This window comes from Petaurus breviceps, unplaced genomic scaffold, assembly GCF_028583685.1.
Source record: "Petaurus breviceps papuanus isolate PSGF00001 unplaced genomic scaffold, PetGlider_PUasm1.0 688, whole genome shotgun sequence".
Lineage (NCBI taxonomy): Eukaryota > Metazoa > Chordata > Mammalia > Diprotodontia > Petauridae > Petaurus > Petaurus breviceps.
Window position 1 is genome coordinate 23,092,429 of NW_027186457.1, and position 20,716 is coordinate 23,113,144.

General features: G+C 40.9%; 2 protein-coding genes across 2 annotated transcripts in view; one reads left to right on the forward strand and one right to left on the reverse strand.

The window, feature by feature from the left end:
* Positions 1 to 2,748, reverse strand: part of P2RY14 (purinergic receptor P2Y14) — a 50,488-nt gene extending 47,740 nt beyond the window's left edge. Inside the window, exon 1 of the mRNA XM_069104773.1 lies at positions 2,379 to 2,748. The gene's annotated coding sequence lies outside the window, so the exon portion shown is untranslated. The remainder of the gene's footprint in view (positions 1 to 2,378) is intronic.
* MED12L (mediator complex subunit 12L) overlaps positions 1 to 20,716 on the forward strand; it is a 393,990-nt gene that overhangs the window by 201,496 nt on the left and 171,778 nt on the right. The window lies entirely within an intron of this gene.

Below are 20,716 nucleotides of genomic sequence, written 5' to 3' on the forward strand. Positions count from 1 at the left end.
ACCTCTAAGATAAAATGCAGAATCCTCTGCCTGGCCTTTAAAGCCCCCTCTGGTCTTGGCTCCAACCTGTCTTTGTAGGCGCCTTTCATGTCCCCCACATTCCAGCCAGCCTGGCCTACCTGTTCTGCCCTGAACTTGGCCTTCTGTTTCTGGAGTCTTAGTCTTCAGTCAGGCTGCTCTGTTTGCCTCAGCATGCGGGAGGTACATTTCCCCCCTCTCCACCTCTTAGCATTTATGGCTTCCAGGTCCTAGAGGAATCTGGGCTAACTCAAAATCTGCTTATCTGGGTCCATCTGACCTTCCCCTACTAAAATGAAAGGAAGGCTTAGGTGGGGGGGGGGGTGTGGAGCTGGGGGGGACCATTGTTTTAATTCTTGCCTGGTCAGTCCTATTGGCATGATGAAGAAAAACAGTTTTTACTCTGTTTCCTGTCAGACTATTTGAGAGATTGATCGAGCAGGTAAAATTGGGGGTAAAGAAGAAGAGGGACTCTCCGTTGGTCAGAGCATTGTCACACTAGTGAAGGAAGTGGTGGTGATAGTGGTTGGGATTAACCTCAGGCCCTGGCAAATGCAGGTTGGTAGGAAATCTGGTCACACCTTCCACTTCTAAGTCTGTTCCCTCCTTTCTTTCTCTTTCCTTTCTGCCTTTAAGGCCATAACATTAAACTGAAATATATAGATACAAACATATCATTTGCTTAATATATTGAACGCAGTGGGTACTGGGAGCTAGGGATACACGAAGAGAGAAAATACAGCAGCTTCTGCCTTCTGTTAGGGAAGCAGAAAAGTTTTGAGTTCGGATGGGATTCAAACAGCAGTGTAGTGAATGTAGTTTTATATTATTTGTTAATAATTCATTTTTCATCAAGGTGCAGTGGACAGAGAGAAGGTCACAAAGCTAGAAATACCTGGGTTCAAATCCTATGGTCCTGGACAGATCACACCTCTCTTTGCTCCAGGCAACTCTCTAAGATTGTGTTTAAATTGCAGAGAAAGTGCCAATGTGCACTGATAAAAGGAATTTCCTCATTTAACAGTTATCAGTACCAATGAAATCTGTCTCTTTCCCAATTCCTGGGTCCTATCTTTATTCTTCAGCTACTGTGCTATGTTTGCCATAGGGTAAGGAACTTGGCTTCTGGGGCTCAACTGACTCAGATAAAATGAAGGATTTGGATTAGGTGGTGTTGGCTTTCAGGAGATTCTCAGAATTTTATTCCTGCACAGTATCTTAAAGGTCTAACCCCCTTCCTTCATAGATAAGAAGACTCAGGTATTGAAAGATGACCTGGTCACAGAGGTCACTGGGATTGGAGCCCAATCCTGACCCCAAAGTCAGTGTTCTTCCAGGCTCTTCCCATTATAACATTCTGCAAACATGAACCTTTGGGCACAACCTTTTTCGCTATGTACTTCCTGATTTCTCTGCTTGTACCACTCACAAAGTAAGGACTGAGGTGGAAATCCATGTCCTCAACCTCTTTGCAGTTAAGTGGGGATGGCTTTTTGGAATTACAATTTCCCTTTGTTATTTTCCTATACCAGTTTGCCTAGTAAAAGGTCACTTCTAATTGTCACCCAAACAAAATGCTATATATGCATATATGCACATTACATATGCAAGTACACAAACATATAGTCTTATTTTTTAGCAACACTTTTTGTTTCTATGTATATATGTGTGAGTATACATATATACATATACACACATATATGGTTGTATGTACATATGCATACCCACATGTACCTAAATCAGATCCTTATTTTTCTTTTAGAACTGAAAGGAACCTCACAGATCACTCATTTTACATAGGGGGAAACTGAGGCCCAGAGAAACAAAATTACTTGCCCAGTATTGCACAGCTAATATATGACAGTTGGGATTTAATCCTGAGGTCCTTTGACCTCAAATCAGATTCTCTTGCCAGTGTACTCAATATATCAGTATTGATGTCTTGGTGACATTTTGTGTAGTTTTAGAATCTTACTTTAGAAAAGTTGAAAGCATATCTGTATGCAGTGATTGTTATATTTCTAAGACGATCTGTAAAACTGCCATTAACATTACCTTTCTGTTAGGTATCAAAAACAACACAGCAAACCCACAGCTGTTTTAACTAGGGCCACATTATGTATCTTAAGGCAGTAGAGGCTTTTGTTTTTCTCACCACATTCAGCCACTGACTCTAAAAAGCAGCTTTTTGTATGCATTGTATGGACATGATCCATTAAGGCAGCAGCTGGGCAAATTCAAGAACACAGAGTACTGCTCAGGAAAAGATCGGCGGCCGCCCATCTACTTGCTTCCCATCCCCCAGTATACATTATCTATGCTTCACTCTTAAAATTATGTGAAGTAGTTATTTTACTTACTTTTCTCCTTTATTCTTCTCTCTTGAAGGCATCAGATACCCCTCATTTAAGAAAATCTTCTTGGTGGAGTCCTTTAAAATCCATTTCTCTCAGAACTAAAATGCTCAGAAGGTGCCCAAGTCCTGATGGCTCCAGCCCCAGTAAAAATCAGGAACTAACTCTTTCGATTAGAAGCTTCAAGATAGCCAGGCTGCCTTTCACAGAATGGTTGCAGAACTAAGTTTCGGTCTCTGCCTTCTAAGGGGCTGGTAGTAGGAAACCGGGAGAGAAGAGAAAGGCACTTCATCTATAAATATGGTCTTGCATCTGAATGTTGGTCTTTAAGTGATCCCAGACCACTTGTGTCTTCTATTATCTACTCCTCCTAATCTACACCCTCCTCCTTCCCCCTAAATGAAATGTTCTCGATATATTTTAAGCTCTGAAAGAAAAGCACTAGACTTTGCAATTCTATCTATGCTCGCTCTCCAAGGTGGAAAACAGTGACATTTATGTTGATCAAACACTCAGACAGTATTGTTTGCTATATCTGAACCACCGTCCTCCAAACATTAGTAAAATAGCCCAGTGTAAATATAGCTAGAGATAATGGCAACAGAGGAGGAAGAGGTTACCTAGTGATGCAGGTTGGACGTTTGGGCAGTGAAGTGTTTGGACACACAGCAGTTGAGCACAGAGATTTTCTTTTTTATTTTGTCAGAATTTATGTGTGATTGTGGAGGATTCAGATACAAATGTAGCTCCTCTCCTTCTCTGTGTGGTATCAGAGGATTATAAGAATCTTAGAGGTCATCTGATCCAACCCTTTATTTTACAGATAAGGAAATCTGCTTCTAAGTGAGTGGAGGAGATTTATCCAGAATCACATTGGATTTGACCTCATGCCATTTGAGTCCATATCTGTAGTGTAGTGCAATCCCTGTATATGCATATTGTCTGTCAAATGGACAAAGAGCATAGGGTACGTGGTTTTTCAGTTTGTATCTGCCTTCACTGTGGTTGGTTTACAATTCTCTTAAAAAAAATTTTTTTTCAAGGTCATGTATCAGATCTTTTGAGTTTTCTTTCAAGTTCTATAAATTGCAGCATCATTAGACATTTCTGTCTCCACACCTGCCTCCTCACACATGGAATCCTTCCTTCTAGGAGCATCACAGAAAGAAACCTTAGCGATTATCCAATCCTTTGTTACAGACAAGAAACAAACTCATGTTGGCAAAGTGTCTTGTCCTAGATCCCATTGCTGATAAATGGAAAAGTTGACTAATGATCTCTCCCTGTGTCTGGTGGCTTCTAGATTCAGAAGTATGCTGGGAGACTTGTTACAAAAACCAAAATGAATTCCAATATTAGCCCATGTCTAAAATGTATGTCTTCTTCCAGACCTCTCTGATCCATCTCCTCACTGTTATCATTTACTTTCTCATTATCTTTGGGTCTAAGGTGTTGATCTGCCATTACCTGGTAAAATATTTCTTCCTCCTTAAGGTCTAGAGTTGGTCCCCAATTGTACTTGTATCTTCTTTCTTATGTGTCAGCTTGTTTCTTCCAGCTAGACACAAGTACGCATGCTCAGAGTCCTCCTGTATCCAGGCATTTTATCTGGGTGGGTCCTGGTCTGATGTTTGGACCAGGTGTGTGACCTCTAGAAAGTCAGCTTACCTTTTGTTCATCAATTTATTCATTGTTAAGAGGGAGAGAGAGACAGAGGCACACACACACACAGAAGACAGAGAGAGAGAGAGAGAGAGAGAGAGAGAGAGAGAGAGAGAGAGAGAATAATCTGAACTGTTTTTAAGGTCCCTCCCTTTTTGGAATGCATATGACACATAAATATATGTGCAGTTAATAATGCGGTTGTTAATTGTACCATGTGCCAGAAGAGTTTCTCATTTTCCTACCTACTAAGCCATCCCATTTTTCTTAGTCTAAGAGAAGCCAAAACCACCTTGGACCCAAGAGCCTTTGAAATGTGAGAGTCCAGAAATGTGACAGAAAGCTACTGTTAGCACAGGTTCCTTGTACATAAATAGACTCTTAATACATGTTTATTGATTCATTGATTGAAATGGCCACAGCCATTGGAACCTATGGAAACAAGCAAGGGAAGCCAGTTTGTAATTCTTAATATCTCCTCCTTCTATCATCCCAGCTAGCCTTTCTCCTCGCCACCCCACTGAGCCTCCTCTATGACTTTCTCTATATGTGCTCTGTAAGGTTATTATAGTACATTTTGTGGTTGGTCCTGTTTTCTTTGAATTCAACTTCCTCTAGGAGATAAGGGCAGATAGGCGATGCAGTGGATAGAATGCTGAGCTTGAAGTCAGAAAGATTCATCTTCGTGGGTTCATATCCAGCCTCAGACACTTCCTAGCTGTGTGACTCTGGGCAAGTCACTTCACCCTGTTTGCCTTAGTTTCCTCATCTGTAAAATGAGCTGGAGAAGGAAAAGGCAAACCACTCCCAGTATCTTTGCCAAGAAAATCCTAAATCGGGTCATGAAGAAGTGAACACAACTGAAACATGACTGAACAGCAACAAATGTCTGCTTATCTATCTGTTATGCTTTTCATTTGACAAAAATGAGATCAGTAGCTTTTCCCCTAGGTGTCTTTCTCTCCTCCCATCACTAAATCCAGTCTGCAGTCATTTCCCATATAAGCAGCAATCAAGTCCTAGGATATTGCCACATTCTCTGCCAAGACAGGCTTGGGAAGGGAACAGATGAACTGACCTCCCAGCTTCCTCCTCCTTCCCCAAACCTGCAGGTGTGTTATTAGATTCCACATCCTTGGCCCTGCCCATTCCTGCCTAAACCTGCTGCCTGGCTCACACCAGTCTGCCAGCCAGTTTAACCCCTTGACCACCATAAGCGATTACCCCAGGGTTAGTTCCCATCCTGATGCCTGGGAGACATTATGCTAATATAATGGGTTCCTTTTGTAATCCTCTATCTTACATTTTGTGCATTTAAAAAAATTATTCTGAGGAGCCCTTAGGACTTCACCAGACTGCCCAAGGTCAGGGCTGGTGTGAGGTCCATGACAAAAATGGTAAGCTGTCTTAAAGTTCGATCTGCATCAGTGCAGGGGTTTGCCTGACTGAAGTCTTTCTCTATCATCCTTAAATCCAGTGCCTGCCTTCTGTTGATTATTTCCAAATTTATCTTATCTATATCTTGCTTGTGGGGGCAGTTAGGTAACACCATAGTGGTTACAGTGCTGGGCTTGGAGTCAGGAAGACTCATCCTGAGTTAAATCTGACCCCAGACACTTACTAGCTGTGTGACCCTGAGCAAGTCATTTCACCATGTTTATTTACTTCAGTTTCCTCTTCTGTAAAATGAACTGGAGAAGGAGATGGCAAACCACTACAGTATCTCTACCAAGAAATCTCCAAATGGGGTCATGAAGAGTTGCACATGACTGAAACGAATGAACAGCAAATATCTTGTTTGTACATGGTTGTTTGAATGCCGTCTCCCCAGTTGGGCTGAGCTCATTAAGAGAAGAGGACTGTCTTTTACCTTACTTGTATTTTTTTCTCTCTTTTTTTATGAATTTATTTATTTTTTAGTTTTCAGCCTTTCACTTCAACAAGATTTTGAGGTACAGATTTTCTCCCCGTCTCTTCCCTGCCCCTCACCCCAAGATAAGGAGCCTACCGAATACCCCTTCCCCCAATCTGTTCTCTCTTACATCCTCCTCCATCCCCTTCTCCCTTACTTTCTTGTAGGGCAAGATGGATTTCTATACCCCAGTGCCTGTATGTCTTCTTTCCCAGTTGCATTTAAAAAACAATTTTTAGCATTTGTTTTTAAAACTCTGATTTCCAGATTCTTTCCCTTCTTCCCTCCTCACCCACCCCTACTGGGAAGACAAGCTGCTCAATATAGGTTGTACAGGTGTAGTTACACACAACATTTCCATCTTACTTGTATTTCTAGGGCTCACCTCAGTTCCTGGTAGATAATTGGCACGTAATAGATGTGCATTGACCGACTGAAGGAGTTGCAAGTCTGGACTCACAAAATAGGCACTCCTGGCTACCTAGCTATGAGGGGAAAGTACTTTCTAAATTGTAATATGCCAAACAAACACGATGCTATTGTCATTAATCAGTTTAGCAGTAGTACTAATAAAAGAACTGTCACTCTTGCTAGGCTTATGCTGAATCTGTGTGACATTTCTGGCCTCCTGAAAAGCCCCCAAATCATTTGACTTTATTTAGAATTGGAAGGAATGCTGGAGGTCTTTGATAATCGTTTTGCTTGCCCATGCTTAACTGTTATGTGGGAGGGCTTTTATTGAGGAGGGAAGGGCAAGGGGAGTTAGGAGGCAAGTGAGGGATAGTAATAGTGATACCAAAAATAAAAAAGAAGCACCAGAGCAGAAGCAAGTCGAAAAGAAGACCCTGGAAAGCAGAGCAGTGTTGGACCTTTTGAAAGAATTTACTATATACTTAAAGTAATCCAACTTTCCAAGATAGAGATCAACAGTCTCTTTTTGTCTTGGTTCATTCCTGTGTAAAGATTTGTTGACATTTGTCAAAATTGTGCTAATAAAAAAGAAAAAGTTTTACAGCATCGTAAGAATTCCCTTGGTTTAAGAACTATCTAAGATTGTCATTACAAGCAATAGTAATAACTGGTCTCTGGATAACCCGGCACCATGGGCCTCGGTTGCTTGCAATCTGTATCCACTTTGATTTCTTTCTTCTCTCGATGTTTTATAAAGACCAGTGCGATATTCTCTTGGCCCAAGGTTTGTCCCAAAAAGCCTGGAAGCAGGAACACAGGTTTGGGGAAAGGGGGTCATCAGAGTTGCATGTGATCGTTTTATCCATTCAGTGTTTTAAGATCTATCTGCATCTCCTTCTGGGGAGATTAATCTGCCTTCAAGAGTGGAACAGCACTGGATCTTGGCTAGATTAGAGTTTTCTGTTAATCATTAGAGCCTATCCAAACAGTTCACATTTGGGACAGTGAAAGAGGAAATTGTTTTTCTTGTTATTGCAAGCAGAAAGCCTCATAAGATTTGGGCATTGGAGATAGGACATGAACTATTTAGAGTGCCATTATAAGTCAGTGTTAGTGGGAGGTGATGCATGAAGGCCAAATTAGGGACTGAGGAAACACTAGGGTATGAACATGACCTCATGCCTTACAATTGACTCCATACTTGATTAGGGGAAAAGTCAACGTGTTCCTTGGCATTGATTTCCCAGACCTCCCCGGGGCCTAGGAGAAATTGTGGCTGCTATTTTCTCCCTCGGGACCCAGTGCAGCTGATCATAGCAGTAGATAAAACAGTATTTGAGGCTCAAATGAGAGATGGGTTTAAAATATTTTTGCTTTTGCAAAGTACTAAAGTATTACATAATTGTGGGCTGTTATTATGTAAGAAGGAGCTGTTCTTAGGTACTGATAACATTTCAATTGGATTGCGGTCTCCCCAGTTATTAGAAATCTCTTCCCCTTGTTATTATATGGGAGGGCTTTTATTGAGGAAGGAAGGGCAAGGAGAGTTAGGAGGCAAGTGAGGGATAGTATTAGTAATACAAAAAACCAAAACAAAACCAAAAAATCTCTTCCTCTTTAAATTACTTTGTATTTGGGGGCAGCCAGCCAGGTGGCACAGTGACTACAGTGCTGGACTTAGAGTCAGGAAGACCTGAGTTCAAAATCAGCCTCAGATACTTCCTGACTGGACCTTGGGTAAGTCACTTAACCACTGCCTGCCTCAGTTTCCTCAGTTATAAAATGGGCACAATAATGGTCCCTACCTTGCAGGGTTGTTGTGAGGATAAAATGAGAGATTTGTAAATCATTTAGCATGTAGTAGATACTCTATAAATATCAGGATCTAATGAGATAATATTTGTAAAGAGACATAGTGGCTAATTATTTCTGAATTTCTTTATAATGGAACAACTAGGTACAGTGAAGCTTGGAATCAGGAAGACCTGAATTCAAATAGGCTCCAGATACTTGCAAGCTGTGTGACCCCTGGAAGTGACTTCACCTGTTTGCCTCAGTTTTCTCATCTCTAAAATGGGCTGATGCTAGCACCTACCTCTCAGGGTTGTGTGAGTCTAGTATCTATAAAGTGTCTTGTGCAGTGCCTGGCACATAGCTGTGAGCGGCCATTATTATTATTGCAAAATTGTCTGTTTGCATCATTTGTAATCATGAAGATACTGAAGTAGTCACTGAATAAGCAATGATATCCTAACAGTTCATTATAAGGATTACAGTCTGCTTTCTTGCCATTTGAGTTATATGTATGGAATACTCTACATTCTGAATTGACTTTGCTGCAGTAAGACTAATTTACCAACATACTTTCTTTTGATCAGAACAGGAAAATATCTCGGATTTCTAGATGGTGTCAATATCTCCCTAATGTTAAAATTAATATTTTACTATGCCGAGCAGTACAGGCTGCATTTTAAGCAGACTCCATCACTTAACCAGCTTTCTTTCTTCAAGCTTAGATTTGTTATTAGTATTATTATTTTAGCTTTGATAAATACTAAGGATTGAAGCAGACCACGTGAAAGAAATGTTCTTTACTATCAAATATTCTATATTCCCCAACTATTGAATGGTTATAGGATAGGAAAGGCCTTAGGCTTGGGGGCAGCTAGGCGATGCAGTGAATAGAGCACCAGCCCTCAAGTCAGGTGGACCTGAGTTCAAATCCGGCCTCAGACACTTACTAGCCCTGTGGCCTTGGGCAAGTCACTTAACCCCAACTGCTCTGCCTTCCCTTCTCCAAAAAGACCAGGAAAAAAAAAAAAAGGAAAGGGCTTAGGCTTCTTGTGTTTGTTCCTGCCCCAAATTGCTGAACTAAGAACAATGAATGGGTTGAAAAGGAAAATTTAATTTGACGTCAGGAAAGTCCTCTAAATAATTTGTTGTTGTTGAGTCATTTCAGGCATGAGCCTTATTTGGCTTTTTCTTGGCAAAAATACTGGAATGGTTTGTCATTTCCTTCTCCAGTTCATTTTACAAAGGAGGAAGTGAAGCAAACAAGGTCAAGTGACTTGCCCGTGGTCACTCAGCTAGCAAGTGTATGAGGCCAGATTTGAAGTCAGGAAGATGAGTCTTCTAAATAATGAAACTAGTTCAGAAGTAGCATGGGTTACTCCAGGAGATTCCCCCTGCACAGACTCAATGACCACTTTTAGGTATGTTACAGAAGAATTATTTTGGGGGTCTGCTTTGGATTAGATAACCACTGAGTAGAATTCTGTGAGTCTATGGGTGTTCATTTTGCTTTTATTTGTGATGTTTAAATTTTGCTTTAAGTATATGCATGTATTATCCCAGTTCAAAGCCCTTCCCTCATGTCATCAGTCTATCAATCAGCAAGCATTTACTAAGCAGTATTTTAGGCACTGGAGGTGGGGGGGAGGGGATTTTATTATTATTTTTTCTTTGAGGGAAAGCAAGGCAATTTCTGGTTAAGTGACTCACCCAAGGTCACACAGCTAGTAAGTGTCAAGTGTCTGAGGCCATATTTGATCTCAGATCCTATTCACTATGCCACCTGGCTGCCCCTGGGTGGAGGGGATTTTCAAAGCTACAAAGAAACACTTCTTGTTACATTCTATCAGCAGAAACTACAGATGCATCTGATCATGGAATAATGAAGGTGAAAGAGACTTAAGTTGTTGTTCAGGTGTGTCCGACTCTCTGTGACTCCATTTGGGGTTTTCCTGGCATAGATACTGTAGTGCTTTGCCATTTCCTTTTCCATCTCATTTGACAGATGAAGAAACTGAGGCAAACTAGGTAAAGTGACTTGCCCAGGGTCATACAGCTAGTAAATGTCTGAAGCTGGATTTGAACTCAGGTCTTCCTGACTCCAGGCCTGTCACTTTATCTGTTGTGCCCGCTAGCTGCCCATCTTCTAAGTAGCCCACCACTTTCTCTCCTTAATATCTCCACTCCAAGTTTCAAGGCAGGCACGTTCAAAACCTATCAGAAACAAGTGAAAACGAACTTCAATTTCCTTCCTTTTTGGTATCTCTGGGGGTACAAAGACTGACTGAAGTGTCATTTCTTTAGTGGTTATGCCAGTAGAGAGAAGGTTTTTTACCTCATGTAATTTTCTAATCTCATTTTAGACCAGGGATTCTTAACTTTTGTTGTTGTTGTTTCATGGATTTCTTTGGTATTGTGATAAAACCCATGTATCCCTCCTCAGAATAATGTTTTTAAATGTATGAAATAAAAGACATGAGACTACAGAAAAAAACAGTTACACTGAAATGCAGTTCCGCAAAATAGATAACTTTTTAACAATGTTAAGTTCACAGACCCCTATTTTAGACATTATAAATCATACCCTTCATTTCTTCCAACTGGTGGCTGGAAAAACTTTTAAAAAAGAATTTTAATAGTTTATAAAAGAAAGATACCAGCGCTTCCGCTCTTTGCTCTGGTAGAATGTAAATGACAGTAATCTGTATCTCCTGATACTCCTGCTTTGGGTTAATCGATTAACATTGTGTGGGGAGTAAGATTCTCTCACAGCCAGCTGTTTTCCCTTCATCTCCAGTGGCTCCTATAGAATACAAATAACATACCCCAGAAAACTGTTGAACATGTTAGTAATTTTTCCCACCCATCCATTCTTTCTTTCAACAAGGATTTAATTAGACATTTCTAGGGACAAGTAAACAAAAAGAAAATCAAGCCCTTGTCTCATGGACCAACCTCAAATGATAGCTTTAGAAAAGTTGCCTGTTTGTACCATGACAATCAGACCAAGCTTATGAAAAATCATAAATTGGCCACAGAATTGAAGAATTCTGACTTGGGGGGGGGGTCTTTGTGTTAATCTGTTGCCTTCTATAAAGTAGATGATAGGATTACCTTGTATAGTTTCTTGAAGGCTGATCAATGCTCAGAGAATGTGAGAGCTTAGAGATGACTTCCAAACTTTCCCTTTTATTAAGAAAATGAGGACCTGCATGAGGAAAGTAATAATTTTTTGCTTTTTCTTTGTGTCTTCTGTATCTAGCACAATGCTTATTGATTGGGGGATGGGGGTGGCTGGGACTGGTCACCAGAGGAGACTTGCCCAAAGTCAGGGCCCTATCCCACTTTGTAATCCTTTGTGGATTACACTCTGCAGTTTCTTTGAGAAGTACAAAAGGTTAATAATGACTTATGTTAAAGTTATTGGACCATAGGAGGTAATTTACTAAAATATTGCAAATAATTTACTGTGTGGAATTCAGCATGAGCTTAGCAGTCAGGAAACCTGGGTTCAGGTTCAAGATCTGCTATCCACTGACCATGTGGTCCTGGTCAAATCACTTAGTGTTTTCAGTGATCTAAGAATCTGAGATTGTGAATTACAGAGAATGCACTAAAGTGTTCTCACGGGGAGTTTTATTATTTGGAAGTTGCCGGTACTAAGGAAATAAGTCCCCATTTTTGCTTTTACCTTATTTCAGGACCTAAAATTGTCTTGGTTTTGATCTGAAGCCAAATCTAGGGTTTTCCCCTTGTTCCTTGGATACTCACTTTAAATGTCTGATCCTGCTGAGGGATATATGAGTCATGTACTCTTTCTTTCTTGAAAAAATCAGCCATTACCTCACCTTACAATGACTTTCCCTGGTAGAAAGAATTGACAAGAACTCTGATAATTGTTTTGCCTTGGATTTTAAGCTAATTTTGTTAATTAGTTTAGAAAACAAGAGTGATAAAACATTGCCATCTTCTGGTAGATAAAGCAAATAACATTTTTGTGAAATGAATTGACTTGTTATCTACTGGTCTTTGAAGCACACTCTAGCTCCTGAACATTGTAGATTAGAAAAGGAAATTTCAGGGATCCTCTGCACAAACTCCCTCCGTGTGTGAGGCAATATTGTGTTAAATTTTGAGGTTGCTTTTGCATCCTTTATTTTTTTTTAAAAAGTTTAATATTTTTATCATGATCTTTTCTTTTTACATCAACTAATTTTCCCCTTGTATTTCCCATCTCCTTGCAGAGAACCATCCTTAATAACAATGATTAAAGGGGAAAAAAAATTTACGTAATCGAGACACCAGGGCAGCCTTTTATCTAGATCATTCTGGAGGGAACTACTCTACCACCTCACATTCCTTTCAAGTTGTTAAGAGGGAGAAGGATGGGAGGGATGGGCCCCCAGGTCCTTCAAGGGCCAGATCTGTAGCAGATCCAACCCTCTCTTACTTCAGAGAAAGTTAGTTTCCGTTGGCTGGGGCTTTGCAACGGGAAATGATGCTGTGATTCTTTTTTTCCCCTCAATTACATGTAAAAGATTTTAGCATTCTTTAAAAAAATTAATTTTGGGATTCCAAATTCCTTTTTTTCCCTTCTTCCTTTGCTTCTTCCTTGGGAAGGCAAGCTCTTTGAAGTCTATTATGCATGTGAAGTCACACAAAGCACATAGAAGGCATTTATTAAGTGTCTTCCATCTACCAAGCACTATGGCCTACCAAGCATTGGGGCTACTACTGTTTCATGTGAGACCACTCCTGCCCTTAGAGTGCTTACATCATCTTAATCAGTCTCCTTCACTTCAATAGTCACATACACTCTTTTGCTTTTACTTTATTTTAGGACTTAAGATTCTTTTGGTTTTGATTTGAAGCCAACTCTAGGGTTTTCCCCTTGTTCCAATATCCATTTGGTGTGGGAATGAGGGCAACGTGGAAGCAACATGCATAAATAAGTTCATATAATACACAAACACACATGTAAGTGATTTCATGGGAATTCTCCATAAAATGATGCAGAGTAAAATGAGTGGAACTAGGAGAAGAATTTACATAATAACAACATTGTAGAGAAAAGTGACTTGAAAGACTTGAGCAAATCCTTTGACATTTCATGGCCTCAGTATTCCAATCTCTCCAATGGGATTTGGCTAGATAATCTCCGAGGTCCCTTTCATCTCTAAAGCAATGGTTCCATGACTCCAGCTGTTATTGATGCCTTTTTTGGAGAAGTGATTGCCTTTTGTTTGATCTTATTTTCCTTCCTTATAAAAGTGTTGGAGATGACTCTAAGGGTCCTTCCATTTCTAACTCCCAGTGTATAGTTTATCTTTTAGCACAGTTCTGGACTGTTATTACCATCCAGATTCAGAGGAGCCAACTTCCCACTGAAGCACCTTTGCCAGTTTACTATGTCCTGTTTCCCCACCTAGCCTGTTATGGCCGCCTCTTATCCACCTCCCCCTCATGTCCCACCTCTTGTTTTAGTTTTGGGATATGGGATTGAGTTATAGAAGAGATTGCTATGATTACAGTAGAAATAGCCATCACCTTATGGAACCAGAATACATTTTGAACATGACTCCTGTCTGGAGAGGAGGGCCATGTTCTCAAGAACAATTCCTGGGACTGGGGCTAAAACAGCTTCCAGGTGTTACTCTGTGCTTTAAACACTCTGTCTCTATTTTCCTATTAACAACATTGGGCTAATAATACCTAATATTAATATTCAAGATAGGTAAAGACTTTTAAGTTCTTGGAAGAAAAGGCATGGTGTTCCATCAACTTTATTCTTAATAGGTCTATTTCTTTATCTGCTTTTGCCTACTTTTTTTTTTTTGCTTCTAAATATGTAGGTTAATCAATCCACCAACATTTATTGGCAGTCTACCTTGGACAAGGCACTTTGCTAAGCTGCACAAAGTTAACAAATCTTAGAATCAAGATATAACTCATTTCTGTCCAATCATGTGCTATATAAAAAAGTTACAATTCATTGGGGGAAATCCCTAAAGTGTTTTTTTCTTCCTCTTCAAATGAAATCTTTTCCCCCCTGTTTAATCACTTAATGTTGCCTTTGTGTGGCTGTGGTAGAGTGTTTCTTTCCATTTAAGTTTATTTTTCAAATGGAGTTTCAGAATAAGCTTTACAACCTGAGCAGTTGACTATCTAAGAAATTATTCTTGGAGAAACGACCCTTATCTCCACTGTTCTAAATAAGTAGTTAGGAATGAATGACTTATTTAAGGAGGAAAACTCAGAATTACGACATCTCTCATCTTGGGGTAGTTTTTAAGCCCCAGTGATATCTGTAGGCCTGTGGGTGGCCATTTTCTTCTCATAGATGGTAGGAAGAATTTCAGTAACCTTTAATGCTTCATCAGTGGCAAAGGGGAACATTCTGAATATTTCTTGAAGATAACACTTAACAAGTTGACTTAGTGTAAATCTTGGACTCCTGGTATAGAAATCCTGTTTGTACAGTCACCCATTTTGGTCATTTTACTCTGTGCCAAGCACTGAAATATACATTCTAATGCAGGGAATATGTTGACCAGAGAAGGCTATTTTGTTTTGAGAAGTTGCTTGGATGATGAGAGGAGTCTTGGGGGATAAGGTTGACACGCTCTTTCCAGGGGACAGTGATCCCAGTTGATTTGATTATGGTTTAAGAAATGGAAAGTGAGGTGGCTAGGTGGTGCAGTGAGTAAAGTGCTGGCCCCAAAGTCAGGAGGATCTGAATTCAGTTCTGGCCTCAGACACTTAACACATACACACACACACACACACACACACACACACACACACAGACAAGTAGCTGTGTAACCTTGGGCAAGTTACTCAACCCCAATTGTCCTCCAAAAAAAAAAAAAAGAAAAGAAATAGAAAGTGACTGGGGGTGGGGAGAGAAGGGAAATAGGGTCTATGTGCAGCCACAAGGCTGCTGGTTGGAAGACAACAGGGAATATAGTCTAGGTAGAACTGGCCTCAGATGGCATGAGGCTGCCACCAGTGAGGACACTGCGGGGGACTGGCCTGTGAATAAGAGTTGCAGGGGGAGGGGAATCAAATCTTTCAAAGTGGACAGCTAGAGGTCTGCTGAGGAGATAGCTAGGGAGTGAAGTGAAACACAGGCTGAGTACAGAAACAGTTTCAAGCTGGGGAGGTCAGTGCTTGATACCAATTAAGAATAATAGCCAGCATTATATATTAATGCTTTGAGGTTTGCGAAGCTTGTTACATTTTGACTATAAAACAGCTCTGTGAAGTGGGTGCCGCTTTTATCCCTATTTAACAATTGAGAAAACTGAGGGAGACAGAAGTGAAGTGATTTGTCCAGGGTCACACAGCCAGCAAGTGTCTGAGGCAAGATTCTAACTCAGATCTTCAAGTCACAAGGTATGCCATGAGGATGATTAATGGATACAGTCTCCCTTTCTGAAACATTTTGGGCAGTAGTGTATATACACTCTTTTGCTCCTTCCTAAAGATCAGTGTCTTCATGGCTCATATCTGCCTTGTTCCCCTCCTGACTCATTCTCATTAGTAAGTCCAGGGGCTGGGATCCTGAGAAGAAAACCTTGAGGGTGGGAGAGGTGAAACTTTAAGTGGGTGGGGGAAAAACTACACTTAATTGGGTAGAGGAAGGAAGAGGGAGTCAGAGACAACAAAGGTGTTTACAGAGAGTTTGGAGCAGATGAGGGTAAGGAAAGGGAGAGTTAATGAGGACTGGGCATTCTCCAGTGGCAGAGATGGGAGAGCTGAGTGAGAATGTACAGGGGGAAAAGACTGGTGAAGAGTGTGGAGCCTGGTGTTTGGAGCTTGAGGTGAAGGCATGAAATGAGGGAGAAATGTGAGGAGAGCAGGTAGGTTAGAGGGAAGGTGGTGGTTATTGGTACAGGCTGGAGAGACATGTACCTGTTGGTGGAGAGACAAGGACTGACTCATTCAACAGCCCGCAGAGCTTGGGAGAGCAGGGCTGCCCATCTGGGGGGAATGAATGATGGACCAAAGTTCTGGAGGAGATTGGGGGCCCAAGTTAAATATGTTTGACTCACAAACTAAAAAACCAAGCTGAACATACTGGTGTCATTGCTACATACCCCAAACTACTCCAGTATCTTTGCTAAGAAATCACTAAATGGAGTCAGGAAGAGTCAGACACCATTGAACCATCTCACCACCACCAACAATCCCTTGTAAACTTATTCAAATGAATCTCATCCTACCTTGGACCCTTCCACACCAACACTCTGAACTATTCCTGCTTTGAATAGAAGTCTCTAGGTCTGGATCATCTCACAGTTGGGTGATGTTACTGACCTCTTTTGCCTTGTGAATTTGTATTAAATTCTACTGCTTTGATTTCTTTTTTCTACAGTTGCGGCATCCTAGAGTCATAATGTTTTGCTAGCTGGACAGAGCCTGTCCTCAAGGGTCAGAGAATTCTTTTAAGTAGTCAGTGCCTTGTACATAAATGTTTGTTAACCAGCATCATACACCTGCTCAGAGACAGACACTGTGATAAGCTCTGTAACATAAATGAATGAATGTACCCAGCAGACAACCTTTACAATTCATTTGGTTGGTGCTTGTCCTTGGTTCTTGAAGAGGACCAAAATGGTATCACTATGTTAGAGTCCAGTTACAGTGTGTTGGACTGTGACTGAGCGGACCAGTATGAGCTTGGAAGGCTCTCCCATAGGTCAGGCACAAATAGGCCATGTGAACATTTGGGAGGATTTTCTAAATTTGGAGCTACTTCCATTTTGCTTTGCTCATAGAGCACAGTACCTTCTCTGATTAGAGCACTCCATTCTGGGCAGTCCTGTGCCAGTGTCCCCCATGTCACACAATTAATTCCAATTTTCTTAAGGGAGACCTTGAGAGTGTCTTCGTATCTTTTTTTTCTAACCTCCATGTGAAAGTTTGCCCTGTGTGAGTTCTCCATAAAATAGTCTTTTTGGCAAGTATATGTATTTGGCACTGGAACAACGTTGCCAGCCCATCAGAGTGGTGCTCTCTGCAGTAGAGTTGAATGTTTGGCAGTTTAATTTGAGACAGGACCTCAGTTTCCTGGCATGGTGCTGGTATAATGTCTAGGTAGCAAACAGCAAACATTTATTAAGCACCCACTGTGTACACGCAGCTGATATAGGTGAACCGGGTATGCCCTCAAAGAGTTTACATTGTTGTCTTTGCCTTGGTATATCATGGGCAAGATCATGGGCAAGATTAGGGCAGTTCATTGAACTAAGCATGCTTATTAGATTCTTATTTGAAAAGCTAGCAATGATCAAGAGAAACCAGGGTATAAAGACCAAACCAAGTGAAATCTGCCCATTTGCTCCTTGGGGCATCTGTATGTAAAAGGCAGTTTGCCTTTCTGCCCCAGATGGGGTTAGGATCTTTATGCCTCCATGCTAATACTAAACAGCATAAACAAAATTCTTGTAAACTTATGTCAGCTTGCTTACTATGACTTTGAAAGTTCACTGGGGTGATCTGTATCTCACCTACCTTCTTTCTTTTAGGTTTATTGGCTTTTCACTAACATTCTTACTTTTTATCCTTTTTTCTTTTAAAGTATCCTTTAAGTTGCTTGTGAAAGGTTCTGTGCTCCAGGGTCTCTTGAATTCTTTCAATGCCTGTTTTGCCCTCTGGTTCCAGGACATCAGGGCAATCTTACTTGATAGTTTCTTGAAAGATGCTCTCTGGGCCCTCCTTTAGATTATGGCTTTCAGGTAGTCCAATGATTCTGATATTGTCTATCCTAGATCCGTTTTTTCAAGGTCAGGTTTTTTTCCCCCACAAGGTATTTTATATTTTCTTCCATAATTTCATTCTTTTAAATTTGTTTGATTGAATCATGATGTTTCATAGAGTCATTAGTTTCTACTTGGCCAATTCTCACTTTTAGGACATTGCTTCCTTCAATTAGCTTTTGTACTTTCTTTTTCATTTGGCCAGTTGTACTCTTTATAGAGTTGTTTACTTCAGAGGATTTTTATATCTCCATTTCCATTTGGCCAGTTCTACTTTTAAAGCAGTTTTCTAAGCTGTTGAGTCTTTCTTTTTTTCCATAACTCTCTTGCATCACTCTCCTTTCTTTTCCCAGTTTTTCTTCTGCGATTTTTTTTTTTTAAGCAATCAGGGTTAAGTAACTTGCTCAAGGTTACACCGCCAGTTATTTCTGGGTGTGGTGCTGAGTGTCTGAGCCCGGGATTCGATCTCCAGGTCGTCCCAACATTGGAGCCGGTGCTCTTACTCGCTGAGCCACCTGGCTGCCCCTAAGCAATTGGGGTTAAGTAACTTGCTCAAGGTTACTCGGCCAGGTGTTTCTGGGTGGGTGCTAAGTGTCTGAGCCTGGGATTCGATCTCCAGGTCTTCTCAACACTGGAGCCGGTGCTCTTACTCGTTGTGCTACCTGGCCGCCCCTCTTCTACGATTTTTAACCTCATTTTTGAGCTATTCCATGAGTTCTTTCTGGGCTTGAAACCCCTTTCCATTTTTCTTTGGATTTTGACACTGTTGTCCTTTTCTGAGTTTGTGTCTTGCTCTTCTCTGTCACCATAGTAACTTTTTATGGGCAGATTCTTCTCTTTTGGCCTTATTGCTTTCTTTTTAAATTCGACCTCACAGAACTTTCTCCTCTTCCCTTTCTCAATGGGTAGTTACAGAGATCCATATATCATGGACTGACCTCCTTCCCTGACAGGCCAGAATTAGGCTAAGTGGCCTGGCTTGCTGGCTGCTCCCATTTGTCCTTATGTAGCATCCTTTGGGACTGTGATGGGTTTTCTTCCTTGGGTGGGGCAAGGAAATGAATCTGACCCTTTTTTGTTTGCATTTCTCAATTGGAGAAGCCAGGGTCATTACATCTAGGACATGCCTTTTTCCTCTGGGCTTGATGGTGGTAAGAGTTTCAGCTTTTTAGCAAAGAGGCAGGTTCCTTCAACCTGCTAACTGCATGTATGTTTGTTTAAAATTCAGGCAAAATACTCATTATATTTTATTGTATTATTAGTGCCTTGGCCTTAAGGGAAGGGGAAGCTACTGTGTAATAAAGAATGGTAAAGTATTAAAAGGACCTAAAAATCCTCTGTTCACCTTTCCCATTTCCTAGAGGGAATTGAAGGTGGCTGATTGCTTGACTTGCCTAGGCTCTAGGCTACATAGTGGCAGAGACTAGAACCCTGTTCTGCTGCCTCACAGGACTGCATTCTGTTGCATTATTACCTCTGCCTACACCTGAAAGGCTAACTCTGTGGGCCTGGTTAGTTCTGCCTCCTCACTTGGGTTTGTATCTAATTCCTTTTTTTTTATTTGACACTGACTGATAGATGACACAGAATAGCTACAAAAAATGGATATTTAACTTGGAAATCTTGCTTCCCATATCTTAGTGTAGTCTGGTCTAGTGTAATTGTGAATTGGATTGAAGGGAGGCCGAGCTGTGCTGTAATGTCAGCCTCATTCTTTCCTTCAGAGCCATCTGCAAGAAAGTGGCCATGACCTGGGAAGCAGTGGATGACCTTGGCCTTCTAAATTAATTATTTAGCTGTTAGCTTCCCAACAAAAGCCTCTGATCCATTTTCAGAATCCTAAAATGCAGACCTCCAATTTCCTTCTCCCTCTCTTCCTTCCTCTGTACCTCCCTTCCTCCCTCCCTCCCTTCCTTTCTTTTTTTTTTTTCTTTTTGGAGGGCTATTGGGGTTAAGTAACTTGCCCAAGGTTACACGGCGTGTGTGTGTGTGTGTGTGTGTGTGTGTTAAGTGTCTGAGGCTGGAACCAAACTCGGGTCCTCCTGATTCCGGGGCCGGTGCTTTACTCACTGCACCACCTAGCTGCCCCACTCCTTTCCTTCCTTCCTTCCTTCCTTCCTTCCTTCCTTCCTTCCTTCCTTCCTTCCTTCCTTCCTTCCTTCCCTCCCTCTTTCCCTCCTTCCTTCCATTCTTTCTTTAATTTTTTCATTGTTTACCTGTTAGGAGCAGCCCACTAGGTTTGGCAGGGCCAGATGGATATTAGAGGCAGCCTAGCTGCCATATTTAATCCAATTCACATAATTAGGTTAAAATGAACTTTCTCTGCCCCTTTCTTAATCTCCATATGGAAAAATTGACAGTTGTAAGAAATCATTTGAGAAGAGAAGTTGTCAGTCATATCCCCCTCTAAGAAAGCATCTCATTGCATCCCAGTCTGGTGAATTGAGAAGACAGCACCTTCAATAATAGTTGTATTAAATTAACTCAGAATTTTTCTACCTTCTGTGTATAACCTCGCTGACCTGTCAGCGTGTTCTTGTTGTACGGTATTGGACTGAGATTTCTCTGGCACATGGAGCTAAGTTTAAAATTTGATTTGTAGAATTCAGCTTGATTGGATTCTGTAGGAACGATTTTACATGCCCCTTTTGTGCTTGTATTTTGAATATCTGTTAAAATTTTAGGGAAGTCTGGGAGTATTTTGAAAAGCAGAACTTCTGACCTGTTTTTGTGTCCTGAAACCCCTATTGCAATTAATCAAAGGCTATGGACTCCTCATAACAGTGTTTTGAAGTGCATAATATAAA